At 48.1% G+C, this 19,308-nt stretch overlaps 1 long non-coding RNA gene across 1 annotated transcript; it reads right to left on the reverse strand.

Moving 5' to 3' along the window:
- Positions 1 to 16,709: 16,709 nt before the first annotated feature.
- LOC147649268 (uncharacterized) lies at positions 16,710 to 19,254 on the reverse strand. The gene is made up of 2 exons (XR_015279380.1): positions 19,133 to 19,254; positions 16,710 to 17,651 (listed from the first exon to the last, which is right to left on the reverse strand). It is a non-coding gene; the product is annotated as an uncharacterized LOC147649268 (long non-coding RNA).
- Between the last annotated feature and the right edge of the window lie 54 nt (positions 19,255 to 19,308).

Raw genomic sequence — 19,308 nt, forward strand, 5'->3', positions numbered from 1 at the left:
CATGAAAATAACACTAATCTCATTAAGGACAGAAGGGAGCCCTTCAAAGTTTATTAATAATAGGAGCAGACAGGGAGAGAGTCAGGCTCTGGGTCAGATTTCAAAGCCAGGGAAGTGGCAGGAGATTTCCAAGGGCCTGGTTTTGCCAGGGAGGAGGGCTTTTGCCATATTTCCAGCTGGATCTGGAGGTGCTGGCGCTGAGGGGCAGCGGCTGCTGAGCACCTGGGACTCCCCAAATATGGCTGGGAAGGGATGGGCAGTGCCCACCACTGGTTTGGCTCCTTGGAAGCTGCTCCAAGCTCTGCTCCCCTACACAGGACTGTCTTCCCCGCAACCCCCAGCTGAAGAATCTCTTGAATGATGGCAAGATCTCATCACCTTGAAAGATACCTGGCAAACAAGATCTTCAGCTTTAAAAAACAGAATGGAGAGGCTGACATTAAAAAGGAGAATAATATTTTTAAGGCCAAAGCAGCATCCTAGCCCTGGTGTCAGTGTTTTTGGTGGACTTGAAGCACAGTCCCTGAGAGCTGATGGCTGTGGGGCTGTGACTAGAGTAGAGCACAGGCTGCCCATTTCTGCTGTCTGGGGGAAGCGTGTCTTGAAGGGCCACTGGCACCCGGAGCTGGGCTTGTTTCACCTTCCTCTTCCTCACTGTAGATGAGAGAAAAAACACATTTCAGCTCAGAGGTGTGGGCCTCCATAAATGCCATCAACAGGCTGTTAGAGGGTATGAGAGATCACCCAATTTCTCTCAAGCTGCCTGAATCCTTCATGGAAGTCCATGAATTTTTAAAGCACATTCCATGTGCAGTGTCCCCAGCCAGCACTTTTAGGGATAAGCCCTGATTTACTCCCTGGCTTCAAACAGGAGACAACGGCACAAATGCTTTGGCAGAAGTGGGACCTCGGTGCTGCCACACCTGAACTCCACCTCTGTGATTTCCATAGCATCCTGAGGGATTGGGGTGTTGGGAGCCTTGACTGCTCCTGTGGAATGCTGTAAATCCCAGAGGATCTGCAGAGCCCCAGAGAGACACCTCGCCTGTGAGAGGGCTGAACCCAGAGCAGGGATTCCCTCCCACTAGCAGCACATGTGGGGATCCCATGGCTCGGGAGCTTGGGATGAAACTAAACTGGCATCTTTTTCTTGCCTGGAAGTGAGGAGAGAAGCAGTTCATGGACTACATGTCAGGAGCTGCCCCAAATCCATGGAGTTAAACCCACCATACCCCAACAGGCTTGGATTTTGGGATGGGTTTCTGGGCTGTAACACCAAGGGTTTGAGGGGGGCTCAGTGAAAGGATGTGCCGGATCAAGAGGAGGGAGGGTCCCAGGCGGCAATCCCTCCAGGCCTAACCTAATCACCATCGCTCTGCATTATTACCCTGCCTAACATGGCATGCTTTTAAATAAAATATGCAAAGATTTCTCAAATTATTTCCCCCAGGCAAGTGCGTTTTCTATCTTCGCTCGTGCATGTTAATCTGAAAAATGCAAATTCCACACACACCCCCATCTGTTGGGGCTCGGCCATTTATTAACTTTTTTTTAATGCAAAATGTTTCTTTCTTATATATATATATATATATATATGAAAAAGCAATGAGTTTTGTTATCACTGCCTCTATTTTATTTCATTTAGAGGAAACAGGTTTTAATGGGTAAAAAAATATAATGATAATAATAAAATGGTCCTGAGGTGCGGAGAATTACAATTCACTCAGAACCGGAGTTTTAATCAGAGATTGGTGTTGGGTAGGATTACAGCTGCAAGAAGGCTGGGCCTGTTTTAAGAAGAAATGTTCAGGGGACAATATTTACTTATTTATTTGTCTATCCATCCAGGATGACTTTGATATTCAGGCCTGAGCCAACAGCACATCTCGAGAGACTGACAGCTTCCCTGTGGCTGTCTGGACTTTGGTGGCACTTACCTCGGCTGCAGGGCTGTCCCTATCCCCATCCTCTCCTGCCAGGGGGTGACAGCCCCAGACTCCCGAGAGCAGCACGTGGGCAGTGCCCTCATTGCCATCGTTAGGGCTCCTTCGCAAAATCATTAAAAATATCAAGAAAAAAGCAACCACAGACAAAAAAAGCAGGGGAAAGGAGGACCCCAGTGCCGTGTTTTCCCTGACAAGAACCCAATGTGACAGAGCTCAGCACACTAAGCATAATTGGCAGCCTCTGCCCGGAGAGGCCCATGGACAAACTTGCTTCAGGATGTGAGGATGCCCCATCCCCGAGCCCGCAGGTCCTCACGGCGGGGGGTGAATGGGAACCATGTCTCCGCCGTGGGGAACATCAGCCTTCACCTGAGTAATGAGACAAAACCCAGGGAAAATACACATGAAAAGGAAGGGAAAGAGAAACTCTTAGGAAATAAGATCAAAGTCCTGCCTTCAAAAATGTTGTCCTGCAGCTACGAAGAAACCCAGATCGCCCTAATTGTGGCAGCAGTGTGCAGCACTTGGCACAGTGCTGGAGTGGGGGACGGGCTGGGGGGGACCCAGAGGTCCCAGCACCCAGCTGAGAGAGGCAGGAACACAATGGGGATATGCCAGACTTGCTGGTTTTATTTTTGGAGTACTCCTGTCCCTGCTCCCACAGGCCCATGTAGCTCAGAAGTGATGTCTGAATGAGAACCATGGTGTGGGTCCTCATGTGAAGGAGCAGAAGGAAGCTGCTGGCTTGGGACACGTCACACATTGCACTTAATACAATTGTATTAAATGAAATTGTATTAATATTTATTATATAAATACAGTATTTTATTAATATTGTTCCTACTAGACATTTGAAAGAGAAACATTGGATAATTGGAACATTGGCCAACTGCTTGGACACAGACTGTTGGTTTATGTAGGGCAAATGGTTACAGAAAAGGAGATGCACTGGAGAAAAAATGTCTCTCTTTTGGAAAACTTCAAAGAAACTCTGGAACTGAGGCCCTTCCAGGCTCCCAGAGCAACTTCTGGAAGAAGCAATGGAGCAGAGGGAACTCCAGTCATGGAGTGTTGAGGGCCAAGGGATGCCCAGGTGTGCTGGCTGCTCTGGGCACAGGAGAGCTGCTGTCCTGGGCTAGCCCTTGCCAACCCCCCATTTATTGCCATGTTCAGGGCACAGAGTGGCTCTGCAGGCAGACACTGCTGCCTTTCCATGGGGCTGGTGCAGGGATGGGTGAGCCAGCAATTTTGCCTCCTCTCACCCCTTTTCAGCACTTGCTCCCCATTCTTCTCTCTGCCATGGTCCCACAGCACCCAGATCCTGCAGCACCTGGGCAGCTGAGGGGACATGGGGGGCTGGGAGTCACAGCCTCAACCCAGCCTGACAGCTGTAATGGGTGCAGAGCACCCAGGTTCCCACCAGGATGCAGGGAAGCAGCTGGCTGGCCCTTTAAAGACTTTTTTTCCCTCTCTTGTTAAAAGATGTCTGGGAGGGGAGCTGCCAATCTGAAAAATGATCCTTCCTTTTTTCCATTTTCTTCCTTCTCTCCTTCTAGCTCATGCTCATCTGTTCAGGTGAACCGCAGGCACATTCATTAAATCTCTGTCTTTGACACCTCAGCTGCTTTGGAGCCCTGGGCTGCTCTTTCTCTTTTCTTTCCATGTTTTTTTTCTGTTCCCCATCTCTGAGCCCGCCTGATCAGCACACTAAGGCAGCAAGAGTGAGCTGCAGAATTGTTAACGAAGCACAACTCCACTCCACACAGCTGAGTGGCTGGTTTTGGGGAGGGTGCTGGGGGCACCCACTGTCCCTGCTCATGGACAGGGAGCACCAGGGCACTGTGAGGTGCCACCGCTGGCACTGGGGTGGCATGGAGGGACATGAGCGTGGTGACAGCACAACCTGCACCCAGCCAGCGCCCCAGGGCTGCGGCCGGCAGCCAAGGGCTTGGCTCGCTCCACTGTCCTCCGTCCCACTAAATCCTGTTACTCCATGCAGGAATGCTTTCCCTGCTCCCCAGGCCCTCCTGGGTTCCCCAAATCTTCCCAAGACCCATCTTCATGCACCCATTCCTTGCCTGTCCTGTAAGTCCCATTCTGACAGGGAGGCACCAATGGCTCATCTTGCCACAGATTTGCTGCTTGGCCAAGAGGGACAGAGCCCATCTCCAGCAGCTGCCTCTGGATCAGCTTCTGATGCTGAGTGGGGCTGGAGGAAAGAGATAACCCACCCAGCTGCCGCCAGGAAGGATTTGGCCTCCACTGTGCTGGCCCATGGCCGAGTACCTGCTGACTGCTCTCAGCCCTGGAAGCCCCAGCACTGCGCAGTGAAGGTGGTGGGGGATGAGATGCTCTCCATAGCCTCTGCCTGTGGCTTCAGGACAAAGGGGCAGGAGCAGAAAGAATCCCTTTGGTAGAGGCAGAGCCCTGTCAATGAGGAGAAGGGCAGAAGGACTGGGGCTGGACCCAGCACCTCAGGAAAACACGTGCCCGAATCACAGCTCTCTCTGGGATGCAGTGCTTGCACCCAGGGCAGGGCAAGCACTGCATGTCAGTCAGCGTGTCAGGCGGGAAGGGGACAGCCTGGTGTGGAGAAGGGGCTGAGCAGCGAGTGGCTCCAGGAGGCTCAGCAGGACTGGGACTGTAAAGCTGCGAATTCCTGCAGAGTTTTGTTAGCGGGATCGGCGCGCAGCCTGGTGCCCTACTCCGAATTAATTATCCGCTGACACGATTTCGCTTCTTCCCCTTTGTGTTATTTTAATTAACAGAGATCTCCTCCAAGCAAGCCAGCTGTCATGTAAATTGTAAAACTGTCAGCATGTACAGGAACTTAACAGGGACTGGAAGAAAGCCTTGCACAAAGGGATGTGCTACTTTCCCTTTTTGGTTTTCCTTCCTTTTTTTTTAAATCTGGCACATTTGTAAAGTTAAAAAAAGTGTGAAGATTAGGGTGGGGCAACAGATGGAGAAAGCCCAGCTTTGACTTTATATTCATTTCTTGAGGCAGAAGTGCAGGACAGAGGTGTTCTTAAGTACTTTGGATCAGGATTGTTTCCTTGCACATCCCAGTAGCCTGGGCCTTCCTCCCAGTTCCCCTCCCCTCTATCCACACAGGCCACAAGTGGAATGAAACCTAGGAAGAACTCAGCATTAAGGTGGGCAGAAGAAGATATCTGTGTCTTTGATATAATTAATCTGGTCTGTGTCCATCTCAGATTTCACCCTCATTCATTCTGAACTTGATGAACCCCCGTGTACTGACAGCCAGCTGCAGGGCTGGCTCCAGCTCTACTCCTGCATCACCAAGGCTTGAGATTCTTAACTGTGAGCTGAAACCAGCCAGTTCTTCCCAAGATCAGACTCTGCAAACAAGCAAAACCGTGTTAATGGGTCCCATATGTCTTTGGTTAAAAGCCGCTCAGCAAGAGCAGCAGATGCAGAACGGAGCACATGGAGCCAGAGGTACAGCGGGAGTTCATGTGAGGATACTCCGTGGACATCCCATCTCCCCTGAATGCGAGCAGAAGCCTGTGGTAACCCTGCAGCGATCAATTAATAAATGTTTAGGCAAGTCAATGAAGGTTAGCAAGGTCCCAGCTCAACGGGAAGCTTAGGGAGAATAGTGGGAGGTGGAGATGCTCCAGAGCGGTGGATGGCAGCAGGACACCAAGGGTGAAATGTGCTGGGGCAGCCAGGGGTCTCTGCACTTGGTGGGACCTCAAAATGCTCTGGGGCAGGAGGGATGCTCACCAAACCAGCAGAGGTACCCCCATTTTTGTAAGAAATTATATGTTTTTCTCCCTGCCTGATTTTGGGAGATCAGCATCCTGGGAAGGGCCTGGATTTTCTACAGTGTGATTTTCAGTGTATCCTTACAATCTACAGACCTGGGCTATGTCTGGATGAGGACTGAGCTACTTAATTCCATTTCTTCCCTTCCTCACCATAAATGGTTTTTGTTGCCCTTTAAGAACAAAGTAAAAAGATTCCAAACCACATTCTGATAAAGAAGGATGGATTTTCAGCCAGGGATAAAAGCCTGGAGACAGCTGAACAAGATACAGCATCACAGCCCAAATGCTGAGCTTATCCGATGAGCGCAGCCAGGCTGTGAGGGCTCCAGCCTGATGCCGAGGGTTCCACACCAAGGCCAGGGGCTGGGATATGCCAATTGCATATGGAGGTTCCCTCTCAGCCCCATTTGCATGCCAGGCATGCTGCTTGTCCACTGAAACAAATGACCTTGAGCGACACTGCGGGTCAATAAAATAATTTGCTAACTGATCCATCTTCTGTGGCAAACAGATGAATCAACTCCAGTTCCCTGGGCTGTTTTATGTACGGATGGAAGAGCCGTGAAGTTAAAATAATGTGTGTGGCCACATCCATCTCTCTGCAACGAAAGGATAGCTCTGAGTGAATAAAGTTGTGTATTTCTAGATGGGGAAAAACCATCTCTGCATCTCCTGACAGCTGACTTGGTGAGGTGGGTGCTGCTCCCCAGGACAATGTGGCCCAGGCCACACTCTCCCTTAGTAGAGCATTGTGTCCTCTTCTTCCTGCTTTCCACACATCTCCTCCAGCAGCTCTCCTGCCCTGATATGCTCCTGATGGCCCCTCCTGGGCTTCAGCTCCCAGACAACCCTTGGCCATCCTGTCCTTGCTGCCACCTCATTTCTCCACAAGGAATGGACCAAAGACTCCAGTTCCAACAACAAAGGGGACTCACAGCCGGGAGCTGGAGTACAGTGGGAGGCACACTTAGTCTTTACCTGTCTGCAGCAAAGCACTAAAAGCAATTAAATGGCCATTTCCATCCTGGCAACACAACCTCCAGCAGCACTGGCACAGGATGGGCAGGAGCTGGAGCCACCAGGGCTGGTGCATGAGGCCAGGCTGCATCTGTTGGAGAGCGCAGCAAACTGGGGCATTCAGAGGGAGCAGAAAGGCCCCGAGGCAGCCTGTGTTCACTGAGCCCCTAATCACAGCGAGGTGATTAATGCCTTTCTGCTCCCGTGCGCCGCTGTTCTGTTCCGTGCTCCCCTTGCTCAGCCCTGCTGCCTTGGCAGGTCCCACACTGGCGGGCACCAGGCACTTGGCTTTGAAAGGATAGTGCTCAGTTCTCCTGGTGCTGAAAACAGGGATGGAGCTGGCAGTGGTGGGAAAGGGCAGGGCAGAGCAAAACCAAGGGCTCATCTTTGGCCATGATAGTCTGTGAATTAATGTCTGCTCTTGGGAGAGGGTTTTTATCACCTTTTTCCCCAGAGCTTCAGAGCACTGTGTCTGTCAAGGGCCAGCATATTTCAGGAATCCCAGGCCTGAGACTCAGACCTGGCTCCTGCCTCATGCAGCCTTGGACAGGCTGGAACTGCCCCATATCCACCTCCTTGTAGATCAATCTCATGAATACTTTGCTCTTAGTTTTAGACTGGTGCAATGAAAGCAGGATCTAGGAGAAGGAGACAGTCCAGATTCAAGCTCCAAGGGCCTCCCCAGGGCGTGGCATCCCAGGTTTCACTGCTGAGACAGAGGTTGCTGGGTTTAAAAATTCCCTGTGCCTTGCTGCTCCAGATGCTTATTTTCTAAATTCTTTATTAAAATTGCTGGTATAAACACAATTTTGCAGGAGGTTCCTGCAATCCTTGCAAGCAAGACGGTACTGCTGAGTTCCTCATGCCAGACACAAGCCTGGTGCCCAAACTCCTCCTCTGACAGCTGCAGCACAGAGCTGGAAGCAGGAAAGGGGAGTCTTGGAACCCAGCACTTGCTGATTTCAACACTGCATTCAGCTGCAGGATGAACACCTTCCTGGGGAATGCAGGTGGAGTGTGTCCCCATCTGCTCTCCCATAGTGAGGTGGGTTACCTGGCCATGCTCCTTTGGCTTCTCCCCACAGGTTAAGAGGGTTAGGCACAGCTCAGCCAGGTTAGGCACAGTTCAGTCAGGTTAGGCACAGTTCAGCCAGGTTAGGCAGAGCTCAGCAGCAGCAAATGTCAGTGAGCAGGAAAAAGCGGCTGTGCTCATTCCCAGGAGGAGAGATGTCACGGTTTGCCTGTCCCAGAGGTTAACAAATCCTGCACAGCCACCCTAAGGGCACAGGAGCTACTTTAGCTGAACACCAGAGATAAAAGAGCTGCTTGGAAGACTCAGAAAAATGGGGTCCCTTCTACAGGGCCACAGGAAACACCTCATGCCCCAGCAGCATCACACCGTGCTCTTCTTCCTTGGCCATGTACCAGGCAAAGCTCACTCTGCACCAAGATTGCTGCAGGGCACTTCCTGCGAGCCATTAAAGCACAGTGGGCAATTAATACCTTCCATGCATGAGGAAAAATGAAAGGCAGGTGGGAGGAGGAGGGGAACAGGGAGGAGGCAATTCCATATTGAAGGCTGTTGAGGTGGTTTTCCCTTGGTGAGTTGTTATAATTTGGAGGCGCCTGCACGCTGCAGCATTCACACCTCTCAGACGTTATTCACAGCCTGATTACCCAGCCAGCACAACGATGCTCAGACTATCCAGGATCCATGCTACCTGCTGAAACAGGTCTCCTCCTCTTCATCCCTTGTGATCACTGCAGGATGAGCTGAGGCTGCCCCACACTCCAGGCTCAGCACCCAGACAACTTATCCAAACACCTTACATAGGTGACAGTTATAGGAAAGGCCCCTCTGTGCTAAAGACAGCTCCATTTCAGCACCTTAAATACAGTTTCTTAACAAACAAAATGTTTATTTTCTTAATAATAATAATAATAATAATAATAATAATAATAGTAATAATAATAATAATTCCAGCCTTGGGGCATGTGGCGGGATGGCTGCAAGCTCATTGGAGCGTGTGTCCATTACTGTCTGTACTCCAGACCCCGACACTTTATTCTGGGATAGTGACTGACAGGCCCTGATCAATGATGATTTGGGTCTTAAATAAACACACTGGCCCTGGTTTGCTGGGAAGAGTGAGGTGCCAGCATCTGGCTGACAGACAGAGAGAGACAACCTTTGCCAAATGGGCATTTCTTAGCAATATTTCCCTTTTTTGCAATTTATTTCCCTTCTCTCAGCACTATGCCATGGGAGCCGGGCAGAAGCTGGGATAGCGAAGACAGGAAGGTTTCAGAACAGAGTTATTTTGCATTTTACTCCTTTAACTTATGTCTTCTGTAGACAGAAAAATGGAGTTCAAATATTCAAACAGAATTATGCTGCTAAGAGCTACCAGATTTCGCTGGTGCCTGATCAGACCATCAAGCAGGGAAAGGTGCTCCACTGCCAACAGCTACTGTCAAGAGAAAATCCCTTTGATAATTTGCTGAGCTGTGGCAATTCACATCTGCAAGAGCTGTCCAGCTCCAAGGAAACCCGAACTTCTTGGAAATGTTTTTCACCAGCATCACCAGTAGGTCTTAAAATTACTGGAAATGGCACCTGAGAGTTGAATGACTCAGGCTGCTACAGTTTGGAAAATAAAATTCAGGTCATATTTTTCACCCTTTGAGCATGATTTTGTCAAATCCAACACTTCCCCAATACCCATTTCCCCTTTACTGCCATGTCAGGCATCAATATTGAAGCAGCAGAAGATAAAGTTTGCTGTTGCAACACCCCGAACACTTCTGTGTACCCATGTTCTGGTGGCTCCCTGTGGGGTGACTCTGTTATCTCCTCATCTCTGACCCTGCGTGCCAGCAGATTCCAGCCTGAGCAGAAATGAAGGTCACAAGTTACTGAGCCAGTCTGGGAAAGAAATTCCAGGGGAGCAGATTTGGATTGTTTTAATTAAAGGAAAGAGGCAGGGGAAGGGGGCAGAGCAACACTCGAGCAATCAAACAACATTTTTTCCTTGCAAAGATGAACAGTTTGAGGTAGGATTAAGATAGCTGAAATTGTCTTTTTAAAGGAATGTAAAAATGTGGATGTTGGATTGACAAATAAAGGGCACTTTCCTTTAATTTAAATATGCTTCTAGTTTGTGCAGAATATGTTAATTTATACATTGCCTAAATAGCCAGTAGCTATTGTCTGTAAAACCACATCAGATCAGGGCAGCAGGGCAGTTAATGTACTGGCTGGATGTTATGGCTGGTCAGTGAAGCGATCCAAGCTTCCTTCCACTGGCTCCCAAACCCTAAATGGAATAGCTGAGCTGTAAAAAACTGCCAGGGGCATAAACTGAAGTTCATTCTGTCAGCCCTCACTAAGACAAGGCTCTCCTTCCCACAAGGGCCCATCCATACCTTTAGCCCCAGCCCAGCTCCTGCTCCTCTGTGACCCCAGAGCTGCTCTCCTTCCACTGGAGAGCTCTCCAAGCCCACGTGCTCTCCACAGGGATGACTTCTTGGGGAACATACAGCCCACCCCAGAAGCTGTTCACAGCTTTACAGCACCTTCCCCTGTCCCTGTGCTCCCCCCCATGCCTTAGTTTCCCTGGCTGCAGGCTCTCCCAGACCCTCCAGCCCAGCTCTCCTGGGTCTTTGATCATGTCTCCTGTCTCCCAAGGTCCCAAGGTAGCTCTTAGCCTCTCCAAAAACTCCTGTTCTCCTCCTGCCATGTCATGACCTGCTCTGGGATTCTCAGCTGGGCCTCTTGAACAGCCTTGGGGCCCCAGCTGGATTTTTAACCCTGACATTTGCCAGCCTCTGCTCCAAACAAGTCCTGAGTGTGATCCATCCATGCCTGACCTGCCTCTTCCTCTGCCTTCATGTGTAGCCACGACTTTGTCTGGTCTCTGGAGCAATTTTTAATGCAGAGAGGCTTCTAATTAACAGGATTCTGAAGTTAATTAAAACAATCTCATTTAGATCTCTCCATGAGTGCTCACAAGGGCAATGCTGCTTCCCTGGGCTCCTCAGGAGCCTCTGCTCCTCACAAATCACACCCCAGGGGCTGTTGTGTCTTCAGGAAAGGGTCTGGGGTGTCACCTTAAAGGCTGCCAGGTCCTGGAGCATGTTTATCCAATGGACCAAAGGACCAGCATGGAAATCCAGACTCCACAGACTTCAGGGCCATGCTTCAGTCTTCCTGGGCTCTCCATTCCCTTCTGAGACAAAGCTGCTGTCCCCGTAGGTAACTCCTAAGGAGAAACTAGTCTCCCATGTCAGCCCAAAACCAGCAACATTATGGAGCCATCTTGTTCAGGAAAGGTCCATCCTCTGCATTCCCAATGCATTCCCAAAGATCAGTCTGGATTAACTTTAGAGTGATATGATAAGTAGTAATAATACTGCTGCCTTGCCCATAATTATTTTCAGTATAATTATGTACCCTCAAGAAACCTTTTAAATAGCACACTCTCCTCAGTGCTCCGGTCCAAGGGATTCATTTGTCTCAGGAAAGAAATATTCTTGGGGCTGAATCCTTCATTAGTCTTTTCTGGAGAGAGTCCTGCTGAAGTCAGCAGGGTCTGTGTGTCCTGCTGGAGAACGTGGGGCTGTGCCTGTCTGGGCAGTGCCCACCACAGGAAGATTTTACAAGCCCCTTGGAATTCAGTTTCTTGGCAGCATAAAGCATTTGGCAGGGGAAAAAAGCCTGGAAGAATGCTGGAAAGTATCAGTGAAAGACTCTGAGTTTCATTGTCTTTTATCAGCTTCTTACACTTCCTTGTGTTTTAATCCCACACAAGTGCTGCAACTTTGGTGTATGAAGGAAAAATAGGAAAGGCACTCAGAGTCTTGGATCATAGTTTGTCAGCAGGTGCAGATCAAAAGTGCATAACCTTCACATGACTGTGGTGCCCTGCCCCACATGGAGATCGAAACTGGGAAGGAACAGCAAGGCCAGTGTGTTTGGAAGGGGGGAATTAAATTCATACATTGAATTATTTATACAATATAATCATTTATGCTATATCTTTTCAGGTAATTAATTGTTTTTCTGAGCAAATTGACTTTTCATTCAGTGTGTGCTCAGATGGGATCTTGTCTGGGGTACCCACATCCTGTAAAAGAAGCTGCCCTTGACTGGATTCTCCACTGTCCCACTTATCTGCTGCCCTCCTGTCCCATGGCTGGCAGCATATCCAGGGTCTGGAATTCCCATGCATGCCCACAGCTGTAGGACAGGTAATTTCTGTACATGCCCACAGCCCCAGGACAGGATCCCAGCAAAATCTATTTTGATGCACTCCCGCTTTCCATGTTCAAACTCATGGGATGCTCAAAGCAGAATTCAGTTTGTGAGTTTTCAGCAATTCATGATCTTTTAAAGATAAAAAACCTATATAAATGCATGCTTCCCTATGATCCTGTTTTATTTATTTGCTGGCTGTGAGTCCACTTCAATTTTCATCCTGCAGAGACTCTTTTGTGCCGTATAGGGTGTCCTGAGCACACCCCTGGATTTAGGGGTTATTCTTGGTAGATGAAGCATCTGTGTAAATCAATACCTTCTTGACCCCTAGACCAAGGAACGGGATCCATGGCATCCCCAGTCTGCATCCCTGAAATACTTTGGGGAAAGGGAGGACTCTTACTGGGAAGTGAGAGCCCAGCCCATCCCTCTCTGTGCATTCCCACACACCTGCATTCCAGACTGTCCCTTCCATGCACCAGTGGCTGAAAACCAGAGATGGCTTTCCAAGGAAATTTCCTCACTGAAATAGTTAATGAGGACTGATCCCATCCCCCAGCTCTCTCCCCCCAGCTGAAAAAAAAATCAGAATAATAATTAAAAGATGCCTAGAAACGCTCTTGGAAGAGCATAAATTCTGAAGATGAAAGTAAATGATTAAAATAATTAAATACTTCAAGTTGACAAGCAGAAGCAGAATCTTGCCAACGGACATTTGTCGGTAATTAGTTAATTAATCCTAACACAAATTATAAGCCATAACAAACCAGTCAGGCTGAACGCAGCCGGCTGTTCAGAATTAAACTTAGGAAAAGAGGGAGTGAGAGAAAGAAGAAAGAAAAGTTTGGAGATCCTTGCAGATCTGAGGGAAGATGCTATGCAGGAGCTGGTGTCCCTCTGGGAAGGGCAGCCAGGACAGGGGCAGAGGTTGGGGCAGAACAGGGCTGTGTTCCCACCTGGTCGGAGCACAGTGGGGTGGGATGCATGGAATAGGCAGTACAGAGCAGGATTTGGGATTTCCATCCTTTATCTGTGAGTAAATGCAGCACAAAGGCTTCCCAGCTCTGTTTCCCATTCTGTCACTGGTACCAGCATGCACTTGAGAACATCTTTGCCATGGGAATGAGCTGGTCTGGGCAGGAGCTTCAGGTCCTGCAAGTGGTGGCATTAATCCAGGAGTTTCCGTAAGATGCGCGGACCAGCATCTGTGAAGGGTTCAATCCTGCGGTGCTGGGAGGGCAGCTGCAAATCAGCTGCCCATTAACACTCTGGGAAGTGTTTCCAGGACAGGTTGGAAAAGCAGGGCCACCGCTTGGGAGCTGCATCCTGCCAGGGAAATTGGGTGCAAATGACACCAGGACATGCGTGTGGTCAGCAGGGACCTAGCATGAGCGTCATGCCACCCAAATCGCTGGGAAGCTGGGGAAGACAGAGTGTTTTGTGCAATGATGGGAAGAGGTTAATGAGCTGTGGGCTGGTTTCGCATCTCCAGTCACCTTGGCTCAGGTCCAATTTTCAGCCCTAGATTAAGTGAGGTTGGTGATCCACAGGGATGACACAGTGACTGACAGCTCATCTACGGCTGCACTGCTGTGTTCACACGTCCAGCCGAGGCTGGGGAGGCACTGAAGGGCGAGGCTTTACCCTTCCTCCAGCATGAGAAAGCTCTGGAGCAGCCAGAGTCGGTGTTCTGACAAGAGAGGACCTGCACATCCCCAGCATGGGGACACTGCTGGGTGACAGGCCGGGCCAAATTACATCTGGCAATGCATCCTAAGTGAGAAATGGGACATACAGGTTGCAAGTGGGCTTTTAACAGCACGGAAAAGAAGGCACAAAATGTTTTGAAACAATAAACGGGTACCAGGGAAGTGTAACTATCCCACAGATTCCACATTGTTGGAGGAGTTGCCAGTGTCTGATGTGCCATGTCTGGGCACGTATCATGTGAGGGGAAGTACAAACATGTGAGTACACATGACCATCTCCTGATGTGATTTACATGCAGAGGAGAAAGAGATTACTTACAAGACAATGAGAATTAACGCTGAAGAAATGCAAGGCCTATCTCTTTTGGCCTAAACTCCCTGAGTTTCCTGTACAGCGGGTTCCTATTTTCCATCAAACCCATCCAGAGCTCTGCTGAAAAGAAAGTTTCATCCACATGTGCGTGAGCATGTGTGTGCGCGTGTTCTAAGTGTTTTGCATTATGTGAGCTCTGACCTTCAGAGGGGAACAGAAGGAATATTTTCCCCCCTGAGGCTAGAGTTGTCAGTGAAATGTCTGTCTTCCTTAATAATTTCAATCCGGGTGACAGGGGACAGGGCATTTTGCTCTGAACGAACGTACTGTAAAAACTGTCAGATAGAATTTGTCTCAAGAAGCAACATTTCTATCCATTCAGGGTCATAATTACAGGCATCTTATGACCTGTGGAGCAGCACATTTTTTTCAACTGAAAAAAAAGGAGTCCTAAAATAGGTGGTTTGGTCTTCTGCACAGCTTTGGATTGAACCTAAATGGAATCTAACAAACAATGGTGATATGCAGCAGAATGCTTTCTTCATGTTTTCTGGCTGCTTTTTTAAATCCAGAACAAACTGTGCACTGAAGTGACGTAGCAGAAAAGAGGGATAGAAATTGCCATTCACTGGGCTGGAGTAATGGCCTATTTCTCCTATATCCTGTCTCCTAACTGCCTGCCTCTCTGAATTTCCTCCACGCTGACACTAGCCAGCGTCTTGTTAATGAACTGAATAAGTAACTAAATGGGTGATTAACCAAATGAGCATGACGATAATTTGATTGTGCTTTCCTCACTTTTAAAGCACAGGAAACAGTAAGAAAAGAAATAATTCAGTGACCAGCAGGAATTCAAATATACAGAGCTAGAGGAGCTGGGGGAAGCTTTGACTAGATGTGGCTGTCAGTAAATCCCCCACAGCACTGCAGAAATCTCTGGCTAAATATTTAGATTTCTTGATTTGTGCCTCCACACAGGAGAAAAAAAAACCTACTCATGATCTGAAGCAGCTTTTACTTTTATGGTTTGATTTTATAATTAGCAACAATCATTACATGAATTGTCCTGCTGTTATGCATAGTTACGAGTCACACACAACTCAAAGCTGGACATCACTTTGAGGTCACCAGCCTGGGTTTGTGTAGCAGAGCCTGCAGTGCCTGCTGCTTCTACTCCTCACTGAGGTCTGAGTGACAAATCAGACTGGGAGAGGGAACCCAAAGTTACCACAATGGGAAGATGCTCTGCACTGTTGGAGAGGAAGAAATGCAAAAAAATGGGAAATAACACCCTGTCCTTAGCCATCCCAGCTGCCCACAGTGGATAGATAATCTTCTTCCCCACCCCAAGCAAACAATGCTGACTATGGCAGACGCACAGGGAAGGAGAATCTGGCTGAGGAGCAGGGCCCCAGCTGGACTCTGGAATGCTCTCACCTGCAAGATTAATCCTGCCAGAGACACAAATGTTAATCAGCTGTTGGCAGAACAGGTTACAATCCATTTTCATCTGCACACTCTGATGGATGCCCTGTTCTCGCCATCACAGGTGGAGGGGAAACATTCTGCAGTGGGCCTGGGAGTGAGGAGCAAAGCAGCTCTGGGAGGCAGAGAGATGCCTGTAAGATTCACAGCACCAGGTGCTGACATTCCCTTGACATTCTTGCCAAGAATGAGGACCCTTAGAAGGAATTTTGCTGGTGGTGGGCAAGGAGGACAGTCCCTCCACACTGATGTTAGCCTGGGAAATGTCTGGAGGCAAATGGGGCATCCCAAGGTCAGAACAATCCCTCTGCGATGCTGCTGTGCCCCTAAAAGCAAGCACTGAAGGGAGATGCTGAAAGCCTGCTTTGCATGCTGGGAGAGCTAGGCACAGGATTTAAATCCCACTGACAAACACCTCCATTCAGGTAGTGTCTAACACTGTCAAAACAAACATCTGAAAGAGATTCTGTAGCTTTGCTCACTAAAATTTCAGCAAGAGCTGCTCTCCAGGGACTCTGAGGCACTGTGGTGGGAAGGACAGAGCCAGATTTGGCACCATGATTGCCACAGCCTGGGCATGGGAGAAACAAGGCAAGGCTTGTCCCTGCCCATCCCTGAGGGGAATCTGTTAAAAGACACCATGTTTAGGCCTATAGAAAGTCAGTTCCAGGAGCTCTGTGAAGTGCAGACAGGGAGATTAGGAGCAAAGCCCTGCATAAGCCTTGCAGGGTTCATTTTGGGGCTGGTGATCTGAACTGCACGCTCCGGCAGCCGGAGAGAAGCTCAGTGAATCAAGACATTTCTATTCCCATCAACTCTGTACCCTGCCCTGTGATCTCCTAAATCACTTCTCCTCTCTGCACCTTCATTTCCTGCACCTGAAACAGCAAGAACATGCGCGTTCTTTTCTTCTCTGGCAAGCAGGAGCTCCTGCAGGAAACTTCATCCAAGTATTCCAGTAACTGTAACATCATCTTTACTAATATCATATTGAGAGAAAACAAATGACAAAAGCTGGTGCAAGCACTGCTCAAATGATCCCTGGAATGACAAATTCCTCCCATGTCACCATCCTGGGTCACACCACAGCCCCACACTGGTGTCGTGGTTTTAAACCAATAACTAAGAAAATTACTTATTTCTTGCTGTGAGATATGGATTAGAACAAGAGCAAAACAGGCATAAAACTTAAAAGGAAAAAAAAGAAAGTTTATTGACAAACTACAATAATAAGAACACCAGAATAAACTTCCAGAAAAACCTTTTCATCCCCTATCTACCCACTATTCCTTTGTTCACATGACAACAGAGACAAAAACTTTGGAACTTTGATGGTTAAAACAGTCCCAATTCTTGCTACAGTCTTTTCACCAGTCTTTGTAGAGAAACAGAAGTTTCTTCCTGTTATTTTATGGAGTTTCTCACAAGAAAACTATTTTTGTTATAGTTTTCTATTGCCCTAATGTTAGCTGCCCAGAGCTGCTATTATTAGAGTTCTCTCCTCCCATTTTCACATCACTCTGAAGTGTGTATGGGCCATGAGTCTAGAGATAGCATTTTTAAGGATAAGTTATTCAAAGGCAAAAAGTCTTCTTCATCTGTTTCTGTGAGCTTCACTAGAAAACAGTTTTCTCATTGCCTCTCAAGGTTTCAAATCTCTCAGCACTTCACTATACCATAATTACTCTACTTTTTACTCAAATTTACACTTTGAACACTTTATTCCTCCCTACAAACTGTATCATGAATTAAAGGAGTTCTTTTCAGGACTTCATTGTCCATCTCCATAGTTTTAACAGAAAGATATTTCAGCTTAATTAAAGCATCTTCTTAATTCTCTATCTTTTCTGAAGCTTCTTTTCTTTCCTGTCACTGGTAGTTTATAAAGTCTCTTTCCATGTTGATCACTCTCTTTTTCTCTCTCTGGATAAAAAGATTAATCCGCAAGTCTCATCTGGGTAATGAAAGAGTTAAAATCTTTCCCAGGCTTTTGTAGCTGGTTCGGTGATCTCTGCAGAACAGGAGCTGGAGCCGTTTGCGATGGAAGGTTCTTCATAGCTGCTCTGGAGAGTGTGGCTGTCTCTGCTTGCTGCAGGTCCAGAGCTTCTCTCCTTCTCCACTCGGCAGTTTCTAGTGAATGTAGTTACAGCAAAACCTGCAGCCGAGCCAGAGATCGGCTCGGCCCGGCCCGGGCCTGAGGAAAACCTTCCCCAGGCCCCCCCATCTCCCGGCCGGGAGCCGCTGGGCCCGGCCCCATCCCCGCCCGGCCCCATGGCCTGGGCAGGGACGGGAGGCCTGGAGCTCTGCCACCCTTCAGAGCCAGGAAACAAAGAGAACCTAGAGAGCTCTGCTTTTACACTTTAAGGTAGGGTTCACAAGTTGATCCCACTTTTCAATGGCCTAAACTGCTGTCAATTCCCAGCAATGACCGATAATTGGTCAGGAGAAAAGACTCCAGGCAGTTCCCAGCAACTCCAACTTTCCTTAAAGGTAAAGTAACTCCATGACAACTGGTCATATGATAACATACAACTTTCACACTTAACTGTACCCCAGGGCCCCAGAAAAATCAACCAGGATGGTAGTTGTGGATTTTTCATTAACCTTCTCTTGAAAAGGTTTCAAAAAATAACACTGAGTGAGAAGTGCTGGTTGTACGTGTGGAATATGTGTGGAGATCTTAGAGGAGGAAAATACAAAACCTCAGGCTGGATCCACACAGAAAATTCTTCAGTAGAAGAAATCACCCTCTTTTGATTTCCACACGCAACACTCAATTGAACAAGTGTAGCCACAGGCCATTGGAAAACAGTCAAAATGGTGAATTTGCTGCTTGCACACATTTATACTGTTTCTTGGAGACAATCTGCTGCTGCTTTTTGGCATGTTTAGTATTTTTTAAACCACACAAAGGTTATGTCTGGTTCTCCCATTTGTGGATGCTAACTCTGTAACAGAGAGCTTGTGAAACTGCAGGCCATATAGCTTCTCAGTCTTGCCTGAGAAGCTAGCCTGAGAAATTCATGGGAGGATTCAAAACAATCCTCAAAGACAGGGAACAGCCTTGCAGGTGTTGTTATCTGTCTCTTGTTTTCTTTGCAGGAGAAGGTCAGGGGGTAGTATGCACCACTGACCAATGATGGTAATGTAGTAGTTTACTAACCAATAAGAGTTTCCTTTCTGTACTTTCCACATATCAGTCTATAAAACAAAGCTGAAATAATAAACTATGAGACATTCTCCTAATCGACTCCCTAGAGAGTCTGTGTCGCTCTCCTCGCCGTTCCTAATAGAGCGACACCCAATGACTGGGTGTTTGCCATATGCTGGAGCATCCTGAGTTTTCTCTCCTGGGGCTGCCTCAAACCCACAGATTTTGGATGCTTTGGTGGCTCTTTTCCTCAGCATGGGGCTGGATTTGTAGAGCTGCATTCAGAGAACATGTTAATCAGAGTCATTGAATCTTGCTGGGGCTCAGGCAGGGGCATAAAACAAGGGCTGGTTGGAGTCACCTCAGAGAGACAATGTCCAGGCAATTCCAGTTTGGTTTTATTTTTTTCTTCTTTTTTTTTTTTTTCTCTTGTTAATAATTATCCACATTACAGGCATACCTGGAAGCCTCTGGGTGGAAGTGTCCAAGACTGGAAGAGACTTGGAGCAACCTGGTAATGGAGAAGGCGTCTCTGCCCATGGCAGGGGATGGGACTGGGTGATCCTGAAGTTTTCTTCCAGCCCAAACCATACAGGATTTCTGTGCAAGAAGGCACTTCTTTTGCCCTGAGAAATT

Source organism: Cyanistes caeruleus, chromosome 26 (genome assembly GCF_971803275.1).
Source record: "Cyanistes caeruleus chromosome 26, bCyaCae1.hap1.1, whole genome shotgun sequence".
NCBI lineage: Eukaryota > Metazoa > Chordata > Aves > Passeriformes > Paridae > Cyanistes > Cyanistes caeruleus.